This window comes from Canis lupus, chromosome 18, assembly GCF_003254725.2.
Source record: "Canis lupus dingo isolate Sandy chromosome 18, ASM325472v2, whole genome shotgun sequence".
In the NCBI taxonomy this organism is placed as follows: domain Eukaryota; kingdom Metazoa; phylum Chordata; class Mammalia; order Carnivora; family Canidae; genus Canis; species Canis lupus.
In genome coordinates, this window is record NC_064260.1 from 9933829 (window position 1) to 9959888 (window position 26060).

Genomic DNA, 26060 nt, shown 5'->3' on the forward strand with positions numbered 1-26060 from the left:
TATAAGCACTTAGGGGCATCTCGGCGGCTCAGTGATTGAGCGTCTGCCTTTGGCTCAGGTTGTGATCATGAGTCCTGTATCAGGCTCCCACAAGGAGCCTACTTCTCCCTCTGCCGATGTCTCTAACTCTCTCTATGTCTCTCATGAGTAAATAAATAAAATCTTAAAATATATATATATATTATATATATATATATGCTTATATATATGTAAGCATTTAAGACTACACATTTTCTCCTAAGCTCTGCATTAGCTGCATCCCACAAATTTCATTATGTTGCAGTTTTATCAGTTCATTCAAAACATTTTAAAATTCCTTCTGTGATTTATTTTTTAATCCAGAAGTTAATGACAAAAGTGTTGATAATTCAGATAATTAGACTCTTATATATCCTTTGACTACTGGTTTCTAATTTAGTTCCATTATGGTCAGAGAACCTACTCACTATGATTTCAATATACCTGAAATGATCAAAACTTGTTTTGTGATCCTTTATATGGCCTATTTTACTGATTATTTTTAGTCTGTTGAAAAGAATGTGTATTCTGTTGTTGGGTAGAGTGTTCTATGATAAGGAAAAAGCTTTCTAAAACTGTCAATGGGTCAATGTGGCTTAGCGGTTTTGTATATACTTACTAGTTAATCTATTAATTACTGAGCTGAGTGAAACCTTTCAACTGCAATTATGGATTGTTATATTTCTCCTTTAATTCTATCAATTTGTGCTTTGTGTATTTTGAAATGCTGTTATTAGCTGCATATACATTTAGAAATTATATCATCCTGATGAATTTAACCCCCCTACCCTTTTTCATATTTTTATATGAAAATTTTTATATCATATTTATATCTGGCATATTTGTTGTTCTGATGTTTACCTTTTTCTTACTAGAGCCATTCTAGCTTTCTCATGATTATTTTTTGTATGTTTTATCTTTTTCTATCCTTTTGACCTATATGTGTCTTTATATTTAAAGCAAGTTTCTTCTATATAGCGTCTACTTTAGACTTGCTTTTTAAAAAATCCAGTTCAACAATCCTTCCTTTTTAGAGTGTTCAGTCTATTTCTATTCCATTTCTATTTCTATTTCATCACTATTCCATTTTATCTTCATTATTTACATGTTAACTATACCTCTTTTGTGTATGTGTGTGTTCTTCCTCTAGGGCTTACAATCTGCGCCTTTAACTTAGCAGAAGCTACCTTCAAATAATATTATACTACTTCAAGTTTATTGTAAGAACCACAAGGGGCAGCTGGGTGGCTCAATTGGTTAAATGTCTGCCTTCAGCTCATGTCATGATCCCTGGGTCCTGGAATCAAGTCCCATGTCTAGCTCCCTGCTCAGTGGGGAGTCTGCTTCTCCCTCTGCCCCTCCCCCTGCTTGTGCTCTCACTCTCTCTCTCTCTCTCTCAAATAAATAAATAAAATGTTTAAAAAGAAAAGTGTTCTCTTGTCACTGGTATCAGCAATTTAATTATCATGTGATTTGCGATTATTTTCTTTGTGTTTTCTGGCTCGACTCTCATTTATTTTTTTGGATCCCTGGAATTTTAATAATTTTAATCATATTTGGAAATGTTTTGACTATTACTTCAGATATTTTCTCCACATCTTTATTCTCCTCTGGGACCTCAATTGCATGTGTTTGGCTTCTTAAAATTGTCTCAAAGGTCATTGAGGCTCCATAAATTATTTTTCAGTTTTTTCCTACATATTTTTCCATACAGATGATTTCTATTGCTGTGTCTTCAAGGTCACTGATCTTTCCATCTGCAGTATTTAAACTGCTATTAAGTTCATCTAGTGAAATTTCCAATTCACATATTGTATTTTGTCTGTGGAAGTTTCCATTTAGTTCTTTTTATAGATTCCATTTTTCTTTATTTTTCTTCTCCTTTAAACATTTGAACATTTTTATAACAGCTGTTTTTAATTCCTTGCCTATTAATTCCATCACACCTGTCATTTCTGAGTCTGGAAATAGACAGCAGATCTTAGAAACTGGCTTAGGGGTACCTGGGTGGCTCAGTCAGTTAAGTGTTTTGACTCATGATTTTGGCTCAGTCATGATCTCATGAGTTGTGGGATCAAGCCTCACATCATGCTCCACATTCAGCCCAGAGTCTGCTTGTCCCTCTCCCTCTGCTCCTCCCCCTGCTCTCTCTCTCTCTTTCTGTCTCAAATAAATAATAGATGAAATCTTAAATTTTTTTTTCTTCTGGTTAAAGGTCATATTTTTACCTTCTTCACCTGTCTAGTGATTTTTGACTAGAAGCTGAACATCATGAGTATTATGATATTGAATATTAGTGTTCTGTTGTTTTCTTTTAATGAATGTTAAATTTCCTTGGAAGGCAATTTAGTTACTTGAGGATCAGCTTAATTATTTCAAGACCTCATTTAAAGCTTTGTTAAGGCAGATATAAAGTAATTTTTATTCTGGAGTGCCTGTGTGACTTGGTTGAGTGTCTGACTCTTGGTTTCAGCTAAGGTCATGCTATCGGGATTGTGGGATCAAGGATCATCTGCTTGGGGACTGTCTCCCTCTGTCCTTCCCCTCACTAGTGTTCTTTCCCAAATAAACAAGTCTTTAAAAAAACTGGCTTTTATCCTAATGCTTATTTAGTCCCTGTACAAAATATAACACTTCTTGGTTCTCTATCGAATGCATCAGGTTTTTCAGGTGTTTTCTTCACATAGTTAGGAGGCAATAAAGTGTCTCTTTGCCCCATTTGAGCTTCAAGACTTGCTTAGCTCCCAGCTCCCAGGTGGTGTTCTTTGCTTAGCACAAATGTAGTTTCACTTTACATAGGTTCAGATTACTATTCTAGCAAATAATAAGGGAATCTCCATGCAGGTTTTGGATCTCTTTCTCTGTATATTTCCTCCTTTGATATTCTGCCCCACAGAATGCAGCCATCCCACCCTCCCCAGGTCCTTATGTCTGGATCAGCAACTCAGAGGGATCATCTAGTGATGTGTGGGTTTTGCCTCCCAGGGCCAATTGTCCAAAAACTGCCTCCAGGGAGAAAGCTGTAACAATCAAAAGACACACCTTGTTGGTTTCCTTTCTTTCCATGACTGAAAATAAGTGGCTTCAAACATTTATGTCAGACATTTTGCTCAGTTTTCTGAGCAACAGAAATGTTTACAACAGGATGGCAAGCCCCATACTTGTGACCCCATCAAGAACAGAAGCTGAAGTCTGTTGCCCATTCTTAAATATGAATAGATAACTCTATTCATAGATCAACAAACGTTTGAGAAACATAGAACATAAGATAACTTTATGAGTAAAATATGAATGCTACAACATTGAATATGTATGTATATATATATAAATTATATATATGGTAATAATTTGTTAGGGCTGCTGTAACAAAGTACCACAAATTGGGGATCTAAATTTAGACAACAAATTTATTGTCTTACAGTTCTGAAGACTAGAAATTGGAGATCAAGATGTCAGCAGTGTTGGTTCCTTCTGAGGGCTGTGAAGGAGAATCTTTTCCATGCCTCTCCCCTAGATTCTGATGGTGTGCTGGCTGGCTTTGGCATTCCTTAGCTCCTGCTGTATCACCCCAATCTCTGCCTTCATCTTGACCTGGCATTCTCCCTGTGGATATGTCTGCCTCCAAATTTCCCCTTTTTAAGGACATCAGTCATATTGGATTAGGTACCCACCCTATTCAGTATGATCTCATCTTACCTAATTCTATTTCCAATCACCCTATCTCCAAATAAGGTCACATTCTTATTTACTGGGGATTAGAACCCCAGCATATGAATTGGCAGGGGGGCAAGCACAATTCAACTCATAACAGTAATTAAGGTGCTTCTGACAAATTCTGTGAAATGGAAAGGGAATAGAAGAGAAAGAGGAAAGTGGGAGAAACCTAGTATGTTGGTCTTACAAAACAAGAAGGGAGCTGTGAGATAGTGACAAAAACTTATGAACCATGAAATAGGAGTTTTGGTATATAATTTAAAAGTCATAGGCAGCCCGGGTGGCTCAGTTTAGCACCGCCTTCAGCCCAGGGCCTGATCCTGGAGACCCGGGATCGAGTCCTGAGTCGGGCTCCCTGCATGGAGCCTGCTTCTCCCTCTGCCTTTGTCTCTGCCTCTCTCTCTCTCTCTCTCTCTCTCTCTGTGTGTGTGTCTCTCATGAATAAATAAAATCTTAAAAAAATAAATAAACAAAGACATTAAAAAATAAAAGTCATAAAGGCAGGATGCCTGGGTGGCTCAGTGGTTGAGCATCTGCCTTTGGCTCAGGTTGTGATCCTGGGGTCCTGGGTCCCACATCAGGCTCCCTACAGGGAGCCTGTTTCTCCCTCTGCCTATGTCTCTGCCTCTCTGTGTGTCTCATGAATAAATAAATAAATAAAATCTTTTAAAAATAATAAAATTAAAAGTCATAAAGGGGGGTGCCTGACTGGCTCAGCTGGTTGAGCATGCAACTCTTGATCTCAGGATCACGAGTTCAAGCCCCCCGTTCGTCATGGAGCCTACCTAAAAATAGATAGATAGATAGATAGATAGATAGATAGATAGATAGATAGATGATAGATAGATAGATAGATAGATAGATAGATAGATAGATAGAAGCTGTAAAGATAAGCAGTTGCAGTTAGTCAGCAGATGTTTACAGGAGCAAAGCAGGTAACATAAATGAGAGCCAGGGCTCAGGTATTGGTGTAAGGATTTATGTCATAGATGTGACGAGAGTTTTGGCATACTAGTGCATGCTTGCCCCACCTGGAGAGTTCAGCCACTGGACCAGCCTTGGTCAGTTCTTAGGACAGGGGGATATATGCCATGTACTGGGCTCGTGCCCCATCCCCCAAATTTGTGTCCTCTGGAACCTGAGAATGTGATCTTACTTGGAAATAGTGTCTTTGCAGATGTGATTAGTCAAGGTGAGGATCAGAGTGGGTCCTAAATCCAATGGCTGGTATTGTCACAAGAATGGGAGATTTGGACAAAGAGACTCAGACACAGAGAGAGGACAGCCACATGAAGACAGAGGCAGAAATTTGAGTGATAGACCTACAAACCAAGGAATCCCAAGGTTTGCTGGCATTTCCAGAAGCTCTGGAAGAGTCAAAGAAGGATTCCTTCCTAGGGCTTTCAGAGAGATTATGGCCCATGCCAACACCTTGATTCCAGACTTCTCACTTCCAGAACAGTGCGAAAATAAATTTCTGTTGTTTTAGGTCACCTAGTTTGTGATACTCTTTTGCAGCTGCCCTAGGAAACTAAAACATACCCCATCTGACTTTTTGTGAGAAGCTAAACATTTGGATTTTTTTTAATGTTAAATCTTCACAATTTTTCAATGCTGTGTTCTTTCTTTCTTCGCTTTTAGCTAATGGGAATCCAAACAAAACACATCAATGGTCAGATCAAGCCTCCAGGCCACCCATTTGTACCTCTGCAATAAAGAAACTAAACACAGTAAAGGGATATGACTAACAAGCATGAGAAGGGAGGTAAATGAACTGAGATGTAGCATAAAAGAGCTGAATCTTCATCTATCATAGCAGGAAATAATTGGAAAATGTCTAAAGTTGATAAATCAGGAAATGGTAAGAACACGATTCAAAGTAGTGGCTTCTGGAAAATGTACAGGAGTTTGGGCAGGTAACTTTTACTTTTCGTTATAAGTTCTTTTATATTCTTTGATTTTAAAAGGTTGATATTAGGAAGTTGGTCTAGAAGTGAGGGAATAAATTGTTCTGCCAGGAATAATAGAAGATGCCACTGGCTGAGAGATGTTTGGAGCTGTAACTAAATGCACCACCTCTCTCTGGAGAAAAATAGGTTCTAGTACTTTCGAAAGAATGGACAGAGTGTGTAGGTTTCCACACTTTTCTGGTTCCCAGAATATCTTTATGAAGATCACGAGCATCCTTCATCCCAAGCATGCTTTGAACTATGGAAATGAAACCACTGAGTAATGTAATCTGTTACATTTTACAATATTGGGAAACTAAATAATTAAAAATATATTCTGATTTTATTTTTAAAAACACTTATCTATTTATTTTATTTTATTTTTATCTATTTATTTTAGAGAGAGAGTGAGTGAGTTGGGTGAGCGGCAGAGGGAGAAGGAGAGAGAGAATCCACAAGCAAACTCCCCACTGAGTGCAGAGCCTGAGTAAGCTCAGATCCAGATCCACAGGGCTCCATCCCAGGACCCTGAGATCACAGACCTGAGTGGAAACCAAGAATCAGCTGCTCTACTGACTGAGCCACCCAGGCACCCCATTCTGATTTCATTTTTGAAATCACCTCTGAAAAACCTTGGAAGAACCATCTGTGTTTCATGTAAGTGTTTGTGCCCTTCAAGGAGGGAATATAGATCCCTAATTATACAACCATTCGTGACATCTGACATGACTAATGATTTTAAATGATAAGCCATAGAGATTGCACAAGGGGAAAATCATCTCCAGAACTACACCCAGCTTACCTTGAAATTCTTGTTTCTATGAAAACCTACCAACACATCAGCAGTGTATATTTATATGAAGTTTGCAAATTGAATTTATATATTCAGGTAGTTATTTGAGATCACTGGGTTGCTTCTCAGAACAACATTAAGAAATTAAAATTATATTAAACTTGAGAAACAGGTTTATTATGTCACTTTCTTCCCTCTGAAATACTGCAGGAAAAGTGGGCCAATAGCCACAATATGTCCATCTGTTCACACTAGACCCGAAGGTCCTTACTCAAAGGCAAATCTGCTTAAGGCCTTCCCCCAACCTAAATCCTTCACTGAATCTCCACCGCCTTCATGACTGTTAAGGTCTTTCATGATCTGACCTCTGCTCATCTTCCTGGCCTCATCCCTTAGCTCTCCAACCGCCCTGATGTGGAGGTTGCTAGTCCTTGGATCTGAACTCCTGGGCATACATAGTTCCTTCTTTCTCAGTCCTTTTTCCTATGGCTAACTCCTACTTATTCATGAAAGTTCAAGTTAGATCTATCCCTCCTCCAAGAAGAGGTCTTCTTCATCGCGTCACAGCTGGGTTGTATGCTATCCTGGATATTTCCACAGGATCTTATTGGATAATTCATCACAGCTTGACATGCTCACTCATTCTCTCCTGGCCCCAATTTTACTGGTGGACTTGTAACTTTATGACCATAAAAGTTGGGTTTAATGAGGAAGTTTCTTCTTTTGTTTCTAAATAACGGCTTCAGTTCTTAGTTCATGTGTAAAAAAGACAAATCTCAAGCCAGAGGAATAACCCAGTCCCTGCCTGTTCTGCCTAATCCGACCCCTAGATCCCTTCACTTCCAATTGTCCTCTTCCCACTCCCCACAGGGGGTATCCTAGTTTAATACCAGAATTATACAAATTCAAAGGGAAAAAAATAATAGACAAGAAAGAAAAAGAAAGAGCATTGTTTTTTCATAGTATAATGAATGCATTCATAATCAACTCTCCTGACTTTTCTTTTGAATGATTTGAATATAAGTTTCCTAGAGGTTTGAATCATGTCCTGTTGTATAGCATATTTGCATTAAATAGGAGAAAAATCACTAAATATTTATTGCTGATGACAATCTTGCAAATGACCTGATTTCCATCAATCTCTGGACTTATTAGCAGAAACATTGCATGAGGTTTTTTTTCTTGTACAAAATTCTAATTGAGAAAGACAGGATTCATGAAAGGTAAACAGTTTGCCCCATTTTACAAAAAAAAAAAAAGTATAAAACAGATGATAAGAATGTATCAACTTAGAGCCAGACGGAAGCAGAAATTCTGCAGGAATTTTTTTCCTGATGACTTTTTGATATTTGCTCCAAAAATAATCCAGATGTATGAAGGTCTTTGATTTCAACAAAATTTTCCAAAAACAAAAGAAAACTCAAACTGCCCATATTTCAGCAAAAGCAGAACTAGCCTAAATCCGAGAAAAGTTTTTGGTCCTATGTCATTGACTTTCCTCAAAAGTACTTCCCAAAATCTCCTGCTCTAGTCTCTTTTCCTGCTGATATTCACATCAGAGTCCGAAGAGAAATTTTTATATCATCGGTAAAACTTAACTGTCATTTTTGCATGTTTGTTAATCCAATAGTGCTGTGAACAGCTACAGTGCAGAAGCATCCTTCTAAGGACATTCACAGACAATAGCTCATTCATTTTTCAGAACACTTCTGGGAGGTAGGTGTTATTTTTATTATTATTGTTATTGTTATTATTATGATTATGATTAGCATCCCTGCTTCACAAATGTAGAAATGTAAGATCAGAGAAATTATGTCATTTTCTCAACATCACACATCCAGCAAAGAGCAGAGCCTTAAGTGACATTTGTAAACACTGGATAAAAGAGAGATGAAATGAGAATTCGTTGAAAGAGGACAAATAGTTTTGAAGCATTTTTTTTTCACAGCTGTTTGTGAAATGACAGTGGGTTAATGCCTCACAAGATAATGTGAAGTCAAAGTGTACATGTTTTCGTCCCCTGACCACTGAGCAGGAAAGGCCAGAACAGGTTTTTAATTACTTTGGAAAGCCCAGGACAGTTGTTTTTTTTTTTTTCCATCAGGCCTTTTTTTAATACCTGCATTGATGACAAAGATTTGTTGACTCCTCCTGTATCCCTGGAAGACCCCATTCTCGACCCAAAGCTGACTTGTTTTTTTCTCTGACAGCACACTTTCCATTTCTTCTGGTGGAAGGTTGATTTGAAATCTGTTTACAAAGCATTCTAGCACCCCCCAATACCCCCAATATAGTGGAGTTGAGACTCTTCTTCATTGTCACTAAAAAAGCCATTGCACCTTTTGCCTCTGTCACTTTCTGGCCTCAGGCTAAGGATGTAAGTGGGAGATGCAGAGTCCCTATTTGTCTCTCTCAGGATGGGGAGTCCCTAGGTGTCTAGGACACCTGACTCAGTCTCATATCTGCATGACCTTCTCATCCCTTCCAGCAATAGCTTCTCAGAGCAAGAACATGAGCTAACAGGCACCAATTTCTGTTTCCCTGGCCTTATGAACTCCATACAATGCACAGGAAAAGTCTTCCATTATGAAAGGGCCCATCTCTGCTGTGTGCTTCAGGGAACGGGCAGGGTTCTTTAAGGGCTCCGACTAGCTCCATCACATTAACGTCACTCCCGTATCACTTTTCTCAGAGAATTTGAAGGCTGGAAAGCAGTAACCCTGTTTTTAAGAGAGTCTTGACTTCCCTCTGTGTTTACATAAAGTGCAAAAAATGAAACAGTTCACAGCTCACGGTCATTGTTGGGTTTTACCCATAACAGCCTGGAGGATTTTTGCACAATTAATCTCCCCTCTGGTTTTCTTTGCCTTGGAACTAAGATCTGCAAGAGGTTTGCTGTGGTGGGAGCTGTGTGGCTGAGGCTCTAACAGTCTGAGAGGGCAGCTGGATCCAAGGGATTAGAGGTCATGATAGCTGAGCCTGTCACTTGGCAGGAGGAAACCCGAAGGTAGGTCTTGACAAGTCAGAGTGTGTGTGATCTCTCTGATAACTGTTCCCCTGCTGCGCTCGCCTGACCAATGAGACCGGTTCCCCTGAAAATTGTTTGGAACATCGAGTCTTATATTTAATGTTTCAACAGATGACTGCAATTCAATAGAAATAAATTAATTCAAAACAGACACTTTTTGGAGTACATCTAAAACTATACTTGTAAGCTGCTTTCAAGATATGTTCTACGTTATTCACATCAATTAAGAAATTTTAGGATTACATGTTGTCTGACACCCATTTTACCCTTTATAATAGCTGCACCCATGTATCACTTTGAATTCATTTTCATGCTTGAATCTTTCTCTCTCTTGGAGTTTTGAAATCCAGTCCTTTGATGAAATCTCGAGAAAGAAGCATCATACGGTGGCAAGAATGAGAGGCTGAGTCAGATCTACTCTGGTTCTGCCGCCAATAAGTATTTTCATTTAATCTCTCTTAGCCTCAATTTTCATTTCTGTGAAATGACAAGAATGATAGCTTCCTCACCTATTGTTACAAAGTTCTTATAATAATACTGAGTGATTCACATAAATAATATGAGTCAGCATGTGAGGTAGGTACTGTTGCCCATTGTGTAGAAGAGGGATCTAAGGTCTGAAATGCCAGATGACATCCCCAATGTCACTTATAATAATATACTGAATGGAGTTTATGCACCACCTCAGACCTCAGGTCAGGCTCCCTCTGAACCCACACCCCAATCTTGGTCTCTTGTTCAGTGAGCTTGCCTAATCTAATATCCCAGCTGACTCAGACTCCCCCAGGGTGAGAGCCTGGCTTTACCCTGACCTCCCTCCTACCCCCTCATGAACCAGCAGCAGCTTCAGCACCCAGGTCCAGGCTGACCCACTGACTCACTCCCCTCACTACTCCCAGATTAGATGAAGCCCTGCACCATTTTCCTGGCACAACTCATAGCAGGTGATTAATGCCATGTGAAGGGCACTGGACAGCAGAAGGGAGGAAATGGCAAGGAGTCAGGAGATGAGTGCATCTCCCTTCTTCCCCGTGATGGGCTATACCCACATTGGACAGTGCCACATGGCACCTTCAGAGACTTCCTCTGTGGCCAGGCCACCAGTGTGTTTGCTTGTGAAGCTGTGACCAACTCAGTAATTCACCACATCTTGTTTGCTTCTCCTCCTCCCTTTTTCCTTTCCATCATTTTTGATGGAAAGCAGTCGATATGATCATACTCTAGACCCGTGCCATCTGATTCAGTAGCCACTGGCTTCGTGTGGCTATTTAAATGTGAATCAATTAAAATTGAATAAAATTTGAGATTCAGGGTCTCTATCACACTAGTCACATTTCAGGTGCTGGACAGCTCAGCCAAAGAATAATTCCAACATTGCAGAAAGTTCTGTGGAACTATAACCAATATTTCACACAGAATTTCTTTCTTTCTTTTTTGAAATTTTATTTATTTATTTGACTTCCAGAGAGAGAGAGCACAAGCAGGGGGAAGGGCAGTGGGACGGGGAGAAGCAGGCTCCAAGCTGAGCAGGGAGCCCAATGCAGGGCTTGATCCCACAACCCCGGATCATGACCTGAGCCGAAGGCAGATGTTCAACCAGCTGAGCCATCCAGGGCCCCCTCACACAGAATTTCTATTTTGAGCAGCTCCCTTCTCCAACAGGCACCTTCTATCTTCCCAACCAGCTCTAGTAACCTCACTTAATTACTCTGTAACCTCATTTGGACCATAGGTATAGGCCCTGAGTTCTCTCACTGCCTTCCTCCTCTTTGCATGTCCTCATCAACCCCCCTGCCCTGCTTAAGTGATACGTTACTTAATTCTGAATTCTCTCCTCCCTTTACTATATTCACCTGATGCAGGATATCTTTCATTTGCCCCTCTAGATGCAGATGTAGATGGTCTACAGTCTTCAATGAATTCATTGTTCTCTGGATTCCGTTGGGGCTCAGCCCATGGCAAACCCAGAAGGAAACCAAAGGGAGGAAGGGAAGCAGGTGAGGCTACTTACTCCTCTAGCTCCTCTAAGAAGTCACCATGGGCTGCATCCCTCATTGGAAAGACTCAGTTCAGGAAAGTCCGTCAACTCTTCTCTGTTTATTTATTTTTATTTATTTATTTTTATGATAGTCACAGAGAGAGAGAGAGAGAGAGAGAGAGAGGCAGAGACATAGGCAGAGGGAGAAGCAGGCCCCATGCACCGGGAGCCCGATGTGGGATTCGATCCCGGGTCTCCAGGATCACGCCCTGGGCCAAAGGCAGGCGCCAAACCGCTGCGCCACCCAGGGATCCCCAACTCTTCTCTGTTTAACAAACAAACAGAAAACTCCTGGATTACTATTGGGCCCTGGCAATCACCTATGACCTGAACTACCCACCATGAACTGGGTGTTATATATTCCATCAAGACATGCACAGCAGATTTCTTATAAAATAAAAATGGTAGGCTCAGTCTCATAAGCAGGTCTGGAAGCATAAGCAAGTGGCACAGACTCAAATGCTACTGCTCCAACTGCTCTGTTGCCTCTTTCTCAGTCTACGCCAGGGCCCTGTGAGGAGTTCCCCATAGCCAGTTAATAGAGGAAAAAACATAAGCTAGATTTATCACTGCATCTACCTGTTGCACCATCACCAGCTGGAAGTGGGTGGCTTCTACACTAACCCTCCGCCAAAGGGTGGCCCAGAAAGACAATGGTAAAGGAGAATCCCTATGCGCAGAACTCTAGATACTGCATCTCATTGTCCATTTCATGTGGGAGAAGAGATAGCCCGACGTACAGAACTGTACAGTGATACAGGGGCAGTGGCTCTATGGGTCAGAGACCTGGAAAGATTAATGTTGGAACATTGGTGGCATGATTTCAGTGCTTTTGCCAGTTCCACCAGTTTTTGGATTCTTGGAACACCTTATCCACCACCATCAAATCTCACACAGCATTGCCCAAGACTAGGCAGTGTATTTTATGGCAAAAGAAGTGGAACAATGGGCTCAGTGTCCCTGAATTTCATTGATCTTACCACATGCCCCATTACCTGAAAGTAGCTGGTTTGACACAACAGTGAGAGGGCCTGCTGAAGGCTTAGTCCTGACACCAGCTGGAGACATCACCCTTGAAGTTGCTCTGCTGACCTGTAAATTAAGGTACACTTTCAGCCAGTGACCTATGTATGGTGTCTTCTTTTTTTTTTTTTTTTTTTAATTTATGATAGTCACAGAGAGAGAGAGAGAGAGAGAGGCAGAGACACAGGCAGAGGGAGAAGCAGAGGGAGAAGCAGGCTCCATGCACCGGGAGCCTGATGTGGGATTCGATCCCGGGTCTCCAGGATCGCGCCCTGGGCCAAAGGCAGGCGCCAAACCGCTGTGCCACCCAGGGATCCCTGTATGGTGTCTTCTTTTTCCTAACCAGGATGCACAGGCCTCAGAACCAAAGGTTGGAGCTGGAAGTGGTCTCTTACTATTACATGATACACTTGAAGAATATTTGCTTTTTGTCCCTGTGACCTTGGCCTCTGTGGATTTGAAGATCCTAGTGCCCAAGGGAACAAAGCGAAGAATGGGGCTATTGTGCTGACTGAGGTCATTGATCCCCATTACCAGGGAGAAATTGTGTTGCTGCTACAAGAGGATGGCAGAGAGCTGTGTGAAGAGCACAGAGGATTTGCTGGATGCCTCCTACTACTACTCAATTGTCCAATCATTCTTGTCAATGGGGAGTGGTAGCCACAGAATAAAATAAGACCACTAAGGATGCAAATCCCATAAGAATAAAGGTTTGAGTCCCTCCTACCAGGAAAAGAACTCCATCCAGCTGAGATGCTCCCAGAGGATAAGAGAAACACGAAGTGAATGTGGAAGAAAACAGATATGATCACCACCTACTTAGACCTCATGTGCAGTCACAGAAGCAGAGAGGGTAATAGGTATGTTTCATATCAATTACTTACTTTTCCATTAATTACTTACTTTTCCCTTATCCTAGCCCTCTGATATGAAGAACACCAGTGTTAACTAATATTTCAGGTTTCAGGTGGAACCATGACTGACCAGACGTTTTCCTGTAATGTGGACTCTAAATGTCTCCTGTAACAGGGAGACAAGTTTTCACCTGCATTAAGAGCAAAAGATGAGGGGCGCCTGGGTGGCTCAGTTAAGCATCTGCCTTTGGCTCATGTCATGTTCCCAGGGTCCTGGGATTGAGCCCCACGTCGGGTTCCCTGCTCAGTGGGGAGCCTGCTTCTCCCTATCCCTCTGCCTGCTGTGCCCCCTGCTTGTACTCATGCTTTCTCTCTCTGTCAAAAACAAAACAAAACAAAACAAAACAAAACAAAAACAAAACAAAAAAATAAAAACAAACAAAAAAACAGCAAAAGTTGATGCTGAAGGGGAAAGGGGCTGGACCCTGCTGAGTATCTTCTGTTCACCTCTCCAGATCCAATCTCCATTCTCCTCTTCCCCACTCTGTGCTCTGAGAGGATAGCCTTCCTGGGAAATGTGGAAGTCTCCCTTGCCTTCTGCTTCTGAATAGGTTCAAATTATGGGGACACCTACAAGGAGACTAGAGGGAGGGAGAAGAGGGAGGTTGGAATGTTGATTTCCAGGCACCCTCTCTGAGGAGGTTGCTGCCTGGTGGCTGTTTTAGTTAGCTATCAAAAAACTAACTGACTGGGACACCTGCGTGGCTCAGTTGGTTGCCTTCAGTTCTGGTCATGATCCCAGGGTTGGGCTTCCTGCTCAGGGGAAGTCTGTTTCTTGCTCTCCCTCTGCCTCTCCTCTTGCTCGTGCTCTCTCTGTCAAATAAATAACTAAAATCTTTTATTAAAAAAAAGAAACCTGACTGACATAGCAGTGCGTGGGTGCCCCAGTGGATTAAGCATCTGACTCTTGGTTTCAGCTCAGGTCATGATCTCCGGGTCATAAGATCAAGCCCCAAATTGGGCTCTGCACTCAGCAGGGAGTCTGCTTGAGACTTTCTCCCTCTGCCCCTCTCCCCACTTGTGTTTTCTCTCTGTGTCAAATAAATAAATAAATCCTTTAAAAAAAAAAAAAACCGGGATCCCTGGGTGGCGCAGCGGTTTGGCGCCTGCCTTTGGCCCGGGGCGCAATCCTGGAGACCCGGGATCGAATCCCACGTCGGGCTCCCGGTGCATGGAGCCTGCTTCTCCTTCTGCCTGTGTCTCTGCCTCTCTCTCTCTCTGTGTGTGACTATCATAAAAAATAAATAAATAAATAAATAAATAAATAAATAAATAAATAAAATCTTTAAAAAAAAAAAAACCCACAAATGACTTAGAATCACCACCATTTTATTGTTTCCCATGATTCTGTGAGTTGACCAAAGTTCCACTGAATGATTTTTCCACTGGTCTCACAAGGAATCTCTCACAAAGCTGCAGTCACATGGTGTCTCACCAGACCGAGAGCAAGGATATGTCTGGTGGGGACAGCAAGAAGCCTGGGCCCAGACAGGGTTTTGGGAAGGTGAAACTTCTCTCTCTTCCCAAGTGTCAAGAGCCTCACCCTTTCCATATGGTTCACTACAAGCTCATTCCCTGTGGTATCTCCTGCAGAGGACCTGGTGACTCAAGGGCTCCCCAGATTGCAAAGGCAGAAGCTGACAGACCTTCTTAAGGTTCAAGACCTGGAATTGGCACAGGGTCATGTCCACCATCTTTTAAAAAGTCCCTTTATTAAACCAATCTAAAAAGATCCCAAATTGCATATGCCATCTCCTTCCTTTTGGGACCCAGGGTAGTTCCCACTTTATATGACTCTGCACTCTCTCCATGTCTGCACCCGGTAGAACTGAATTGCTTTGGTGAAAATCAATGGACTATACATATATGGATCAATTTCTGAAGTCTCCATCTGTTCCCATGGTCTATAAGTCCACCCCTACACCAATACTACATTGTCTTCTTTTTGAAGCTTTGTACTAAGTACTGAAGTCAGCTAATGTAAGTCCTCCAATTTTGTTCTCTTTCAAATTTGTTTTGGATATTCTATATTGTATGCATTTTTTGGGTAAATTTTAGAATCATCGTGGCACTTTCTATAGAAAAGCTTATTGGGATTTTCGTCAGGATTGCATTGAATCTATAGATCAATTTGGCAAGAATTAACATTTAACAAAATTGAGTTTTACAATTCATGAATATGGTATATAATTTTTTAATAAGTTGCATACTCCATAAGGCTTTACCCCTAAATTCTTCAATGTGTATTTCCCAAGAATATGAGTATTGTCATATATTTCCATAGTACCGCCATCAGCTTCAGCAAATTTAACATAGATACTTTTACCTTATCTGTTGTCTATATTTCAATTTTTCCAATTGACCCAATAATGTCCTTTATAGCATTATTTCCTCTAGTACTGAATCTAGACCAGGATCACATGTTGTATTAGTTGTCGTGTGTCTTTAGTTTCCTTTCACCTGGAACTGCCTTTGTCTTTCATGAAATTGATAATTTTAAAGAATACATCCTTTTTTTTTCCCTTTCATAGTCCCTCTTTTTAAAGAATGCTATTTAAGTGTGAAACAACAGTATTGCTGAATTCCCACATTTAGTTTTTAAAAAGTGGATGTAATTAAAGGCAATTTTTGTAATAATTTTTACTTCTCAGAGCAGAGAAGCCCACTTTAACAAATAAATTACTGGGATGCCTTTTGTGTAACAGAGTTGTTTCCTTTACTTATACATGGAACAGGATAAGCATTGCTGGACTGATTACACAGACTTACACATTTTACACAGAAATATATGTATCACAGTGATAGAACTGACTGAAAGGATTTCTTACTTGGTTCTCCTCTCCTTTCCAGGCATAAGAAGAAACTGTACTTCCTAACTATGAGGCTAGAGGTGTGTTCAGTTCTTGCCAATGAAATGTGAATATAAGGTGGTTTGTGCTGCTTCTAGATGAAGGTGTTTAAGGGCTAGTATGCTGTCTCCATGTGTTCTTTTCCCCATCATGGTGACCTTAGAAGCCCCCGATTGAGAAGGGAGCATTGCTACTTAGAAGAAGCCTGGATTTTTGACTCCTAGGTGAAGGACAGCTTTGGCTCACCTACTGGTGAGAAATAAACTTTTTAATGTGTGCTAAGTGACTGAGATTTCAAGATTTGTTACTGCATGCTATTTTGACTAATACAATCATGTACCAGTTGATTTGTGTTGGGAAAGAGAACTAAAGAGTAGCTGATTTCTAAAATGTCTTTTTCAAATCACATCACCCCCGTGTCGGACAGTTGATGAAAAGTTGATCTTCAACCATCAAAAACATCCTAGGGCTATAAGGAAAGTAATAAATGGTTAAGAACAAGACATCTTCCCTGTTTTGGAGATATATCATGTGGATGTTTAAGTTGCAAGTGTCAAAGTCTAAATTGAATTGAATTAAGAATTAGAAAGTGCATTATCTTACATTAGTAAAAGTCTCTACTAAGGTAAGGAGTGCTTCAGGATTGATCAGTTCAACAGCTCAGTGTGCAGTCAAGGATCTGGATTCTTTCCATCATTCTCTTCTAAAGTCCTTGGTGTTGTCTTCATCCTCATGCTCTTAATAAAACAGGAGCAGCAAGTCCTCTGTCCACACTCTCACAAGGAATTGTCAAGCAGAATAGGGATGGCTTCTCTTCTAGCTGCCTCTCAGGATTAAGGGCAGTTTTTCCAGAAGCATCCTCATAGACCTCCCCTCATGTCTCATTGGCCAGAACTGAGTCTCAGGCTCATTCATAACTAATCATTGATAAGGCACAGCAGGATTATCTGTGGAAGAATCAGGTCTGTTCTTAGAATTGGGAGTATTGTGACCACAGGAGGGGGGTTTCCTTGTAAATAAAGTCTGGGTGCTGTTAGGAAGAAGGAAGAACGATGATTAACCCTGATTCACCTGTTCAATAATACCTTCATTCCAGGCTTTATTCCATCTTTCTGTATTGGCTTCATTTCCAGGCTTGTGGCAAGATACCTCAAGTGTTTCCATATGTCAAATTCTGAAATGACTATGTCCAGATGATAAAGGGAGGAAATGCCCGTTCTCATGGGTGGAGGAAAATTTTTCAGAGCTGTCTTCCTTCCAGCAGGATGCTCCTCACATCTCACTAGCCCAGTTTGGGTCACAAGCCATTCATGAACCAAACACTAGCAAGGAGTATAGAATTTGCACAATTCGCTGATGCTAATTACCTGGGGTCAAGCGGATATTTGAAAGCCAACCTTATAAGTGGGAAGCTAAAGCCAAAATGAGGTGTACAGTTTGTGTAGAAGATGAAGGAGGAGGAATAGAAGCAACACACGGTGAAGGCCAAGGTTCCTGAGATAGTCTGGGAATATAAGAAGAATGTCGTTAGCCTCTACACTCTCTCAAGTTTGCAGAGGACTCCAGTCATAACCCTACAGGGAATCAGGGGAAGACCATAATTTATCACAACTATGCCCCTAACAAAGTCACCTAGAGCAAGGCTGTCATACATTCATTCATTTTTTCACTCAACATTTATTGAGCACTGAGATAAATGCTAAGGATAAAAAATAATGATTTGTGGTCCCTTCCCTCAAGGATCACATATTCTGGTTGGGAAGTCTTTTTTTGTGTGTTTTTTAAAAGATTTTATTTATTTATTTATTTATTTATTTATTTATTTATTTATTTATTTATTTATGAGAGACACAGAGATAGGCAGAGACATAGGCAGAGGGAGAAGCAGGCTCCCTGCAGGGAACCCTATGTGGAACTCGATCCCAGGACCATGGCCCGAGCACGAAGAACTGAGTAGGAGTGTGAGCTGAGTCCCATGGCAGAGATAATGAGGTAAGGGGTGGAGGAATTCAGAGTTTGCCAGACAAATGAGGATAGGGAAAAACATTCTAGGCAACAGGAGCAGCATGTATGGAGACACTGGGGCCGGGAGGATATGGCAGGACAGAGGAATAGGAAACTAGGCAGTGTGCCTGGTGAGTCAGAGTCGTCAGAGTTAAGATCAGTAATGCAGGCTTTGCATTGAAAGGTCTCCTAAGCATAAGACTGGCCTTGGGCAGTAAGGAGCCATGGAAGGATTTTAAGGAGGAGCAGGACCTAGTCCAGTTTGTATCTTCCAGAGATTACGCTGGCAGTAGGGGGAAGATGTTGCAGGGTTGAGGCCCAAATCCAGCACTCTTTAAGAAGGTAAATTCAGTGGGTGGTAGACTGGCATTAAACTAGGAGAGGCATCAGAGTGCCACCTCTAGCAAGGCCGGGCAAATGCTGTGTGTCAGGGGCTGCCCTCGACGGCTAGAACACATCCTGTCTCGAAGGTGGCCACAACGACTCAGCCCAAGCTATGCATAGCTACGGACTTCGTGGTGTCAGATTTTCCAGTTAAAAATTTTTTTAAAAGCCCCAAAGCACTTACTGTGAAATCTCCCAACATTTATATGTTGGTAACTAATTCAAAATTCAAAAACCAACCCCAGCAGCAGCAGCAGTAGCAGCAGCAGGACTCTGCAGGCTAAATACATCTCCCAGCTGAATTTGAATGTTTACCAGCCTGGGGCCCTGCCTGGAACATGCAAAGGTCAAGGGCCTCTTTCAGCTCTGACCCTATAGAGTCCCTAATATCCCAGTGCTGTTTGTGCTACCCCGTTATTGGTCATTCGTGGGAAGCCATTGACGTGGATGAAAATCTTCAGTTCTGCTTTAACAAGCCTACCCAGGGATTTCCAGGGTTAGTGTTCACCCACTGATATTTTCATTCATTCATTCATTCATTCATTCATTCATTCAACGAGCATTTGTAGAGTGCCGACTATACACAAAGCACTGTTAAATGGAGGTAATATTTAGAGAAATAAAAGAGAGAAGTGGACCTGGGGGCTCATGGAGGAGAAACTGGGATTTCCTTTCAAGAAGGAGAAATGGGTGGTTTCTAATCCATTGCCTCCACCGGCAGGTCTTAGGGGAGAGCTCTGCAGCCTGGACCAGAGTCTCAGTGGTCACCCTTTTCAGGGTGAGCAAACCTGTCCATCATGGGTCCCCCGGGGTACTCAGGATCTGACTGCTTCCTCTTTCACCCGAAGAAAAGACAAATGAAAATAAAGGAAATAAAAATAAAATGTAAAAAAAAAATCAAATAAATAAAGGAAAGGAAAGGAAAGGAAAGGAAAGGAAAGGAAAGGAAAGGAAAGGAAATCGCTGCTTAAAATTATTCCTTTGGGGCACCTGGGTGGCTCAGGGGTTGAGCATCTGCCTTTGGCTCATGTCATAATCCTGGGGTCTCAGGATCAAGTCCCCCATCGAGCTCCCCACAGGGAGCTTGCTTCTCCCTCTGCCTGTGTTTTGCCTCTCTTTGTTCTGTCATGAATAAATAAATAACATCTTTAAAAAAAAAAAAAGACTGAGGTAACAGGTGACATTTGTTAAAGAGGGGTTTAAAAAAAGAAATATAAAAATGAGGGGTGTAGAAAAATGTGTACCCTATGGTAGCTTTGTGTGGAATGTGCGTAGAACTCCTCTAGAAGAAAGCCAGTGCACAGAAACTAACATTTGATCTCATTTCTAACATCAACAGAAAGGGAGCTTGAGCAGAGATTAAGTTGGAAACAAACTAAGAAAGGTAAACTACCATACACTAGAGCAAAGGAAAACAAAATGTACCATTTTAAACTAATTTTTAAACCATTTTCATGCAATGTTTTTAACAAAAATTACATAAGAATTACAAAGATTTCAAAAATGATGATACCCGATGGCATTCGTGTAATACAGAATGGTGTCAAAAGCTTTCAAGATTGTATCAGTACAAACTGATCCAAAGGAAATCATCTAGCATGTATAGAGATCTGACCATGAGGATGATTATCAGGACACAACTTTTGGAAACCGGAAAATCACTCAATAACTAGCAATAGGGAATCGGTTAAAGAAAAGGCATAAATTGTAGGTCTCTAATCATTAGGCATGACTCACTTATTCTCCTAGAAAGCTATCCCAGGGAAACATATTTCCGCTTATCTCTGAGAGAATCTTCTGATAGCTAGACTTGTGCGCTGAGCCACCTGGAGACTTCCAGCAAGGCTCGCCACCTGTCACGTGTCACCCAGCTCTGTGCGCTTTAGTTTAGGGCCAGGCAGAAAGGCAAAAACTAGAAGGAACCAGACAGATCACGTAGCTCAGGGAAGTGGTGAAGTCCCAAAAGTTAGTGACGGTGGGGAACCATCAGGGCAATACCCCAGGTTCAGATCAGTGGGGTCTGAGCCATCGCATGTACTTTTAAACTGTCTGGTAGCCAAATTCGAAAAGGACAAAAAAGTAACTGAAATTCCTTTTATTTTATTTTTTAAAGATTTTATTTATTCATGAGAGACACGGAGAGAGAGAGGCAGAGACATAGGCAGAGGGAGAAGCAGGCTCCCTGCAGGGATCCCGATGCAGGATTCGATCCCAGGACCCCAGGATCACACCCTGGGCCGAAGGCAAGCATTAAACTGCTGAGCCACTCAGGGATCCCCTGAAATTCCTTTTAATAACCTATTTAACCCAGGATATCCAGAACAACAGCACTGCAACATGCCATCAATATTTATAATCACCAACGAGACGGTTTACACTCTGCTCAGTGCCTCCAGGATCCGGTGTGTGTTTCTAACTCAAAGCAACATTCGGCACGAGATGTATTTCAAGGGCCTGGTGGCCCCATGTGGCCTTGGCTATTGGACAGCACAGCCCCCGAGGCTGAGATGTGGGCACCAGTGCTCGTGATCCGAGGGACCAGGGTTAGGGAACAGGGAGGCGATTTTGTTCTCTGCCTCATTTGTGAGCCCTGTGGGGCCAGGAAACCCTTGGGTACACAGAGGGACCTGAAGGCCGGTCCGAGGACAGACAGCCACAGAAGTCTCCGCCAGTGTCCCACGGGTAAGTGAATGAGTAAGGGACGCCTGCCCTGACCCTATGGCCAGTCGCAGGTCCCTGACCTCACTGTAGAACAGAAACGGCAGATGTTCAATGTCAAGTGTGCAAAGTCAGTGCCATACCTACCATGGACAGAAAGACAGACACAGACACAACCAGAGCCACAAAGGGCCCCAGCTGAGCAGAGCTATCAAAATGCCAGACAGTGGTTGGGTAAGTAGGTTTATGGGCCGAAACGTGGAAAGGATCCCGAGTGTAAGTACATATCAGGTTACTATGCTTCTGTAACCTCTTAATCCTCCACATTTTATTTCCACCTGAGGCGCAGAACTTCAGGTTGCTCGGCCAAGAGTCTTGCTGCCACCTCACACTCACTGGCTTGATGGGCGAAAAATAAAGTCTGGGGAAGAGCAAGATTTCCTCCGACGGGAGCCTGCGCAGCCCGGGGGGGCCTCAGATCTAAGAAGGTGCAGACCTGTTGGCAGCGGGGTGGGCAAATGGCAGGAGAAATGCACACATTTGTTGGGTGGACCGAGCACAGCAGGACAATGAGTCACAAATCTATGAAGCAATTCCTAAACCGTGGCTTGCCTGATGATCACTTAGGGATCTGGTTTAAAAATAGATAATTCTCAGGCACCCCTGGGTGGCTCAGTAGTTAAGCACCTGCCTTCCGCCCAGGGCGTGATCCTTCGGAATCAAGTCCCGCATCGGGCTCCCTGCAGGGAGCCTGCTTCTCCTACGTCTCTGTCTCTCCCTCTGTGTCTATCATGAATAAATAAATAAAATATTTTTTTAAAAAAAGAAAAATGCATAATTCTCACCTCTACCTTCAGAGATTTTTTTTTTTTTAAGATTTATTTATTTTACAGGTACAGAGAAAGCATGAGCAGGAGGGGCAGAGGGAGAGAGGGTCTCCTTCAGCGCGGAGTCCCACACAGGCCTGGATCTCATGACCCTGAGATGAGGACCTGAGCTGAAACCAAGAGGCCGGCACTTAACCAACCGGGCCCCCCAGCCCCGCCCCCTACTTTCAGAGGTTTTAATGCAGCAGCAAATACAGAGCTGGCCCCGGGGAGTCTGAATGTGAGCAGCAGCCAGGAGACGCTGATGCAGGTGGTCCCAGGACGAATGTCAGTACTGCCGGCAACATCTCCAGGCACAAGGACCAGGACCTGGCCCCTCACTCACAGGACGCCCGGGAAGATGTTAGGGCCCCAAAGGAGCCAGCCTGTGAGGACCTGGGATCTGAAGCATGGAGTCAGGTGAGCCCAGAGAGGGAACGCGGAGGAGGTGGTGGGGGGGGGTGCTCCAGAGAGCCGCGGGGAGCCTGCGAGGCTGCTCCCAGCCGCGCCCCCTGCCCTCTGGGACCCACCACCGGCTCCAGAAGGAGGTGGCTTTCCTACGAAATGAGCAACACCCAAGACGCGGGGTTCCTCGGAGTGATCTCAGGGCTTGTGCGCCGGGCTGGCTTGTGGCCCGTGTGGCCATCGTGGAGCCTCGTGACCGCTTCTTGGGAGGATCCTAGAGTTAGGATCCTAGGGTTAGGATCCCAGGGTTAGAACCCCAGGGTCAGGATCGTAGGGTTAGAACCCCAAGGTCAGGATCCCAGGGTAGGATCCCAAGGTCTGGATCTCAGGGTTAGGATTCCAAGGTTGGGATCCCAGGGTTAAGATCCTAGGGTTAGGATCCCAGGGTTAGAACCCCAAGGTTAGGATCCCAGGGTTAGAAACCCAGGGTTAGAACCTCAGGGTTAGGATCCTAGGGTTAGAACCCCAAGGTTAGAACCCCAGGGTTAGGATCACAGGGTTGGGATCCTAGGGTTAGGATCCCAGGGTTAGAACCCCAAAGTTAGGATCCCAGGGTTAGGATCCCAAGGTTGGGATCCCAGGGTTAAGATCCTAGGGTTAGGATCCCAGGGTTAGAACCCCAAGGTTAGGATCCCAGGGTTAGAAACCCAGGGTTAGAACCTCAGGGTTAGGATCCCAGGGTTGGGATCCTAGGGTTAGGATCCCAGGGTTAGAACCCCAAGTTTAGAACCCCAGGGTTAGGATCCCAGGGTTAGAATCCTACGGTTAGGATCCTAGGGTTAGGATCCCAGGGTTAGAATCCCAGGGTTAGGATCCCAGGGTTAGAATCCTAGGGTTAGGATCCCAGGGTTAGGATCCCAGGGTTAGAATCCCAGGGTTAGGATCCCAGGGTTAGAATCCTAGGGTTAGGATCCCAGGGTTAGAATCCCAGGGTTAGGATCCCAGGGTTAGAATCCCAGGGTTAGGATCCCAGGGTTAGAATCCTAGGGTTAGGATCCCAGGGTTAGGATCCCAGGGTTAGCTGCACAATGAGCGACCCAGAAACCCAGTGCCAGCGCTCCGCAGGCCGAAGCCGGATTTGGGGTGCGGGAGGCTGAGACCGAGGCGCTGCCAGGCGCGATGCCCTCCCCGGGGTGCGTCACCGGAGGGCGCCAGAGCATCCTTCTCCGAAAGGAATTTCCGTCCACGGAAACCCCGTTAGGCTTCGATTCCATCAACTACCCGCCCAAAGCCACCGTCTCCCCCGAAATGAGACAGAAGAGGGCGGACAGGTGGCCGCGTAAGGAGTCTCCCGAGGGGCCGCGAAGTCGTCGACGTCATCCGCTTTGTTAGACACGCACCTGCCTCCCCGCGCGCTCTCCCGGCCTCTACCAGCGCGCGGGATGGAGGCTCCAGGGGACGCCGGCCTCCCGGCCCGGCTCCTGCAGCCCCTGCGGACGCCCCGGCCTCGGACAGCTTCTCCTCCAGTGTTCCCGGTTCGAACAGGGGAAACTGAGGCTCGAGGGGGCACCGGGACCTGCGCAGAGTCGCCCTACAGCTCAGTCTTGCGGCCCAGGGGATACTTTCCTTTTAACCCATGAGCTGACCCCGGAGTCCCCCCGTAGGAAGGGCTCTCGGTCCACTGATGCAAGGGTAAGAGAGGGTCTGCGGCCCAGGAAACGGGGCTCAACGTGCAAAAAGCGAGCCTGAAAAAAAAAAAAAAAAAAAGCGAGCCTGATCTGGGAGGGGCGGGAGGGGGGCGGCTGGGAGCAGGAGACTCCGGCAACATCCCCGTGTGGTGCTGCCATCTTCTGTTCAGCTGGGAAATTAAACCCAAACTGGCGTCAAGCCGGCTTTTCCAACAAAACGGATTTTTGTAAAAGAACTGGCTACATTTCTTCTGTGATACTTTTCCCCTAATGCATTTGTTTGGTATTTGCAAGCTGCATGATCATCGCTAGAGAAATACGAGAAGACAGGAAGAGGCCTGAGAATTTGACAACCATCCACTAAGAAGTTAAATTAAAAACTTCAGTTTCAAACAAACAAACTCCAGTTTCTTCTAGACTCAGCTGGTTCACGTGTGAAAGGTCTGTGGCTCTGGCATATTTTATAATGGGCATTTGCAGCATGATCGCTGACTCACGAATTAAAATGATAGAGAACATTTGAGTGTGTACTGTATGCTGTATCTATATTTTATGTGGATAAAGGATTTTTGTGGATGAAATACGTCATGGACACATACCGTGTCCATACTTCATGTGGATTCGTTTATTTAATCCTCACCATAACCCCCTCCCCCAAAGCACATGCCATTATTATCCTCATTTTACATAGAAGGAAACCGAGGCATAGGATGTTGAATATCCCAAGGTCGCACACAGATGCTGAGCTGAGCGCCCACCCTGCTGGGTCTGACCTGGAAGCCCATGATCTTTTTTTATTTTTTATTTTTATTTATTATTTTTTTATTTTTTTAAAGATTTTATTTATTTATTCATGATAATCACAGAGAGAGAGAGAGAGGGGCAGAGACATAGGCAGAGGGAGAAGCAGGCTCCACACAGGGAGCCCGATGTGGGATACGATTCCGGGTCTCCAGGATCCTGCCCTGGGCCAAAGGCAGGCACTAAACCCCTGCGCCACCCAGGGATCCACTATTATTATTATTTTTTTTAAATTTGGAAGGCTATGATCTTAACCAAAAAGCCAGTGGTTCTCAAAGTGCAGCCCCTGGACCAGCAGCACCATCGCTACCTGGAAACTATATAGCACTGCAAGGGCTCAGACCCCACCCCAGACTTTTCTAATGGGGGGTCAGGGGTAGAGGGCAACCACCAGAGTTTTAACCAGCCTTCCAGGTGACTCTGCCACAGGCCAAAGCTTGTCAACCACTGATCTAGGCAATACCATCTCCAAACACTAGAATATTTTTAAAAAGCAACTCTGGGCCTTGACCTACCCTGGAATTCAGAATGTAGACATCATTACACTGTCTTTTATGTGACTTCCCGTAATTATGGCCTATTCAAAAGACACTATCCAGGAATTAAGTAAAAAAATTGTTTTTGAACATAATGCTCATATAATTAAGACCCTAAAAAATATTAGCTGCACTTCCCAACCTCCTCAAGAGCCGTGGTGACTAGATGGGATTTTCTGTTGATCATAACTGAGTTTTGACTTTCCTCTTCTCTGGGCAGAAGAGGCCCAAGGACAGGAGTTGCAGGTGGTTCTGAAGCGAAGCAAAGGACCCACCCAGGCATTCAGACCAGAGGCTGGCAGCAGGGAATAATCCCACCTTCGCTCTACAACAAAACACAGAGTGAATATTAAAGAGGCAATTCTGTAGGCACTTTTCCCCAACTCGGCTTT

The 26060-nt window shown here is 43.4% G+C and overlaps 1 long non-coding RNA gene across 3 annotated transcripts; it reads left to right on the forward strand.

Moving 5' to 3' along the window:
• The first annotated feature begins 6088 nt into the window (after window positions 1-6088).
• LOC112661411 (uncharacterized) lies at window positions 6089-24851 on the forward strand. Of its 3 annotated transcripts, none has more exons than XR_007403527.1 (9): window positions 6089-6338; window positions 8105-8190; window positions 9354-9481; window positions 11389-11499; window positions 12910-13423; window positions 15304-15457; window positions 16328-21860; window positions 22266-24335; window positions 24626-24851. It is a non-coding gene; the product is annotated as an uncharacterized LOC112661411 (long non-coding RNA). The 3 variants fall into 3 exon arrangements; XR_007403528.1 differs by having other exon boundaries at window positions 13101-13423; XR_003137663.3 differs by lacking the exon at window positions 16328-21860.
• Window positions 24852-26060: the final 1209 nt, after the last annotated feature.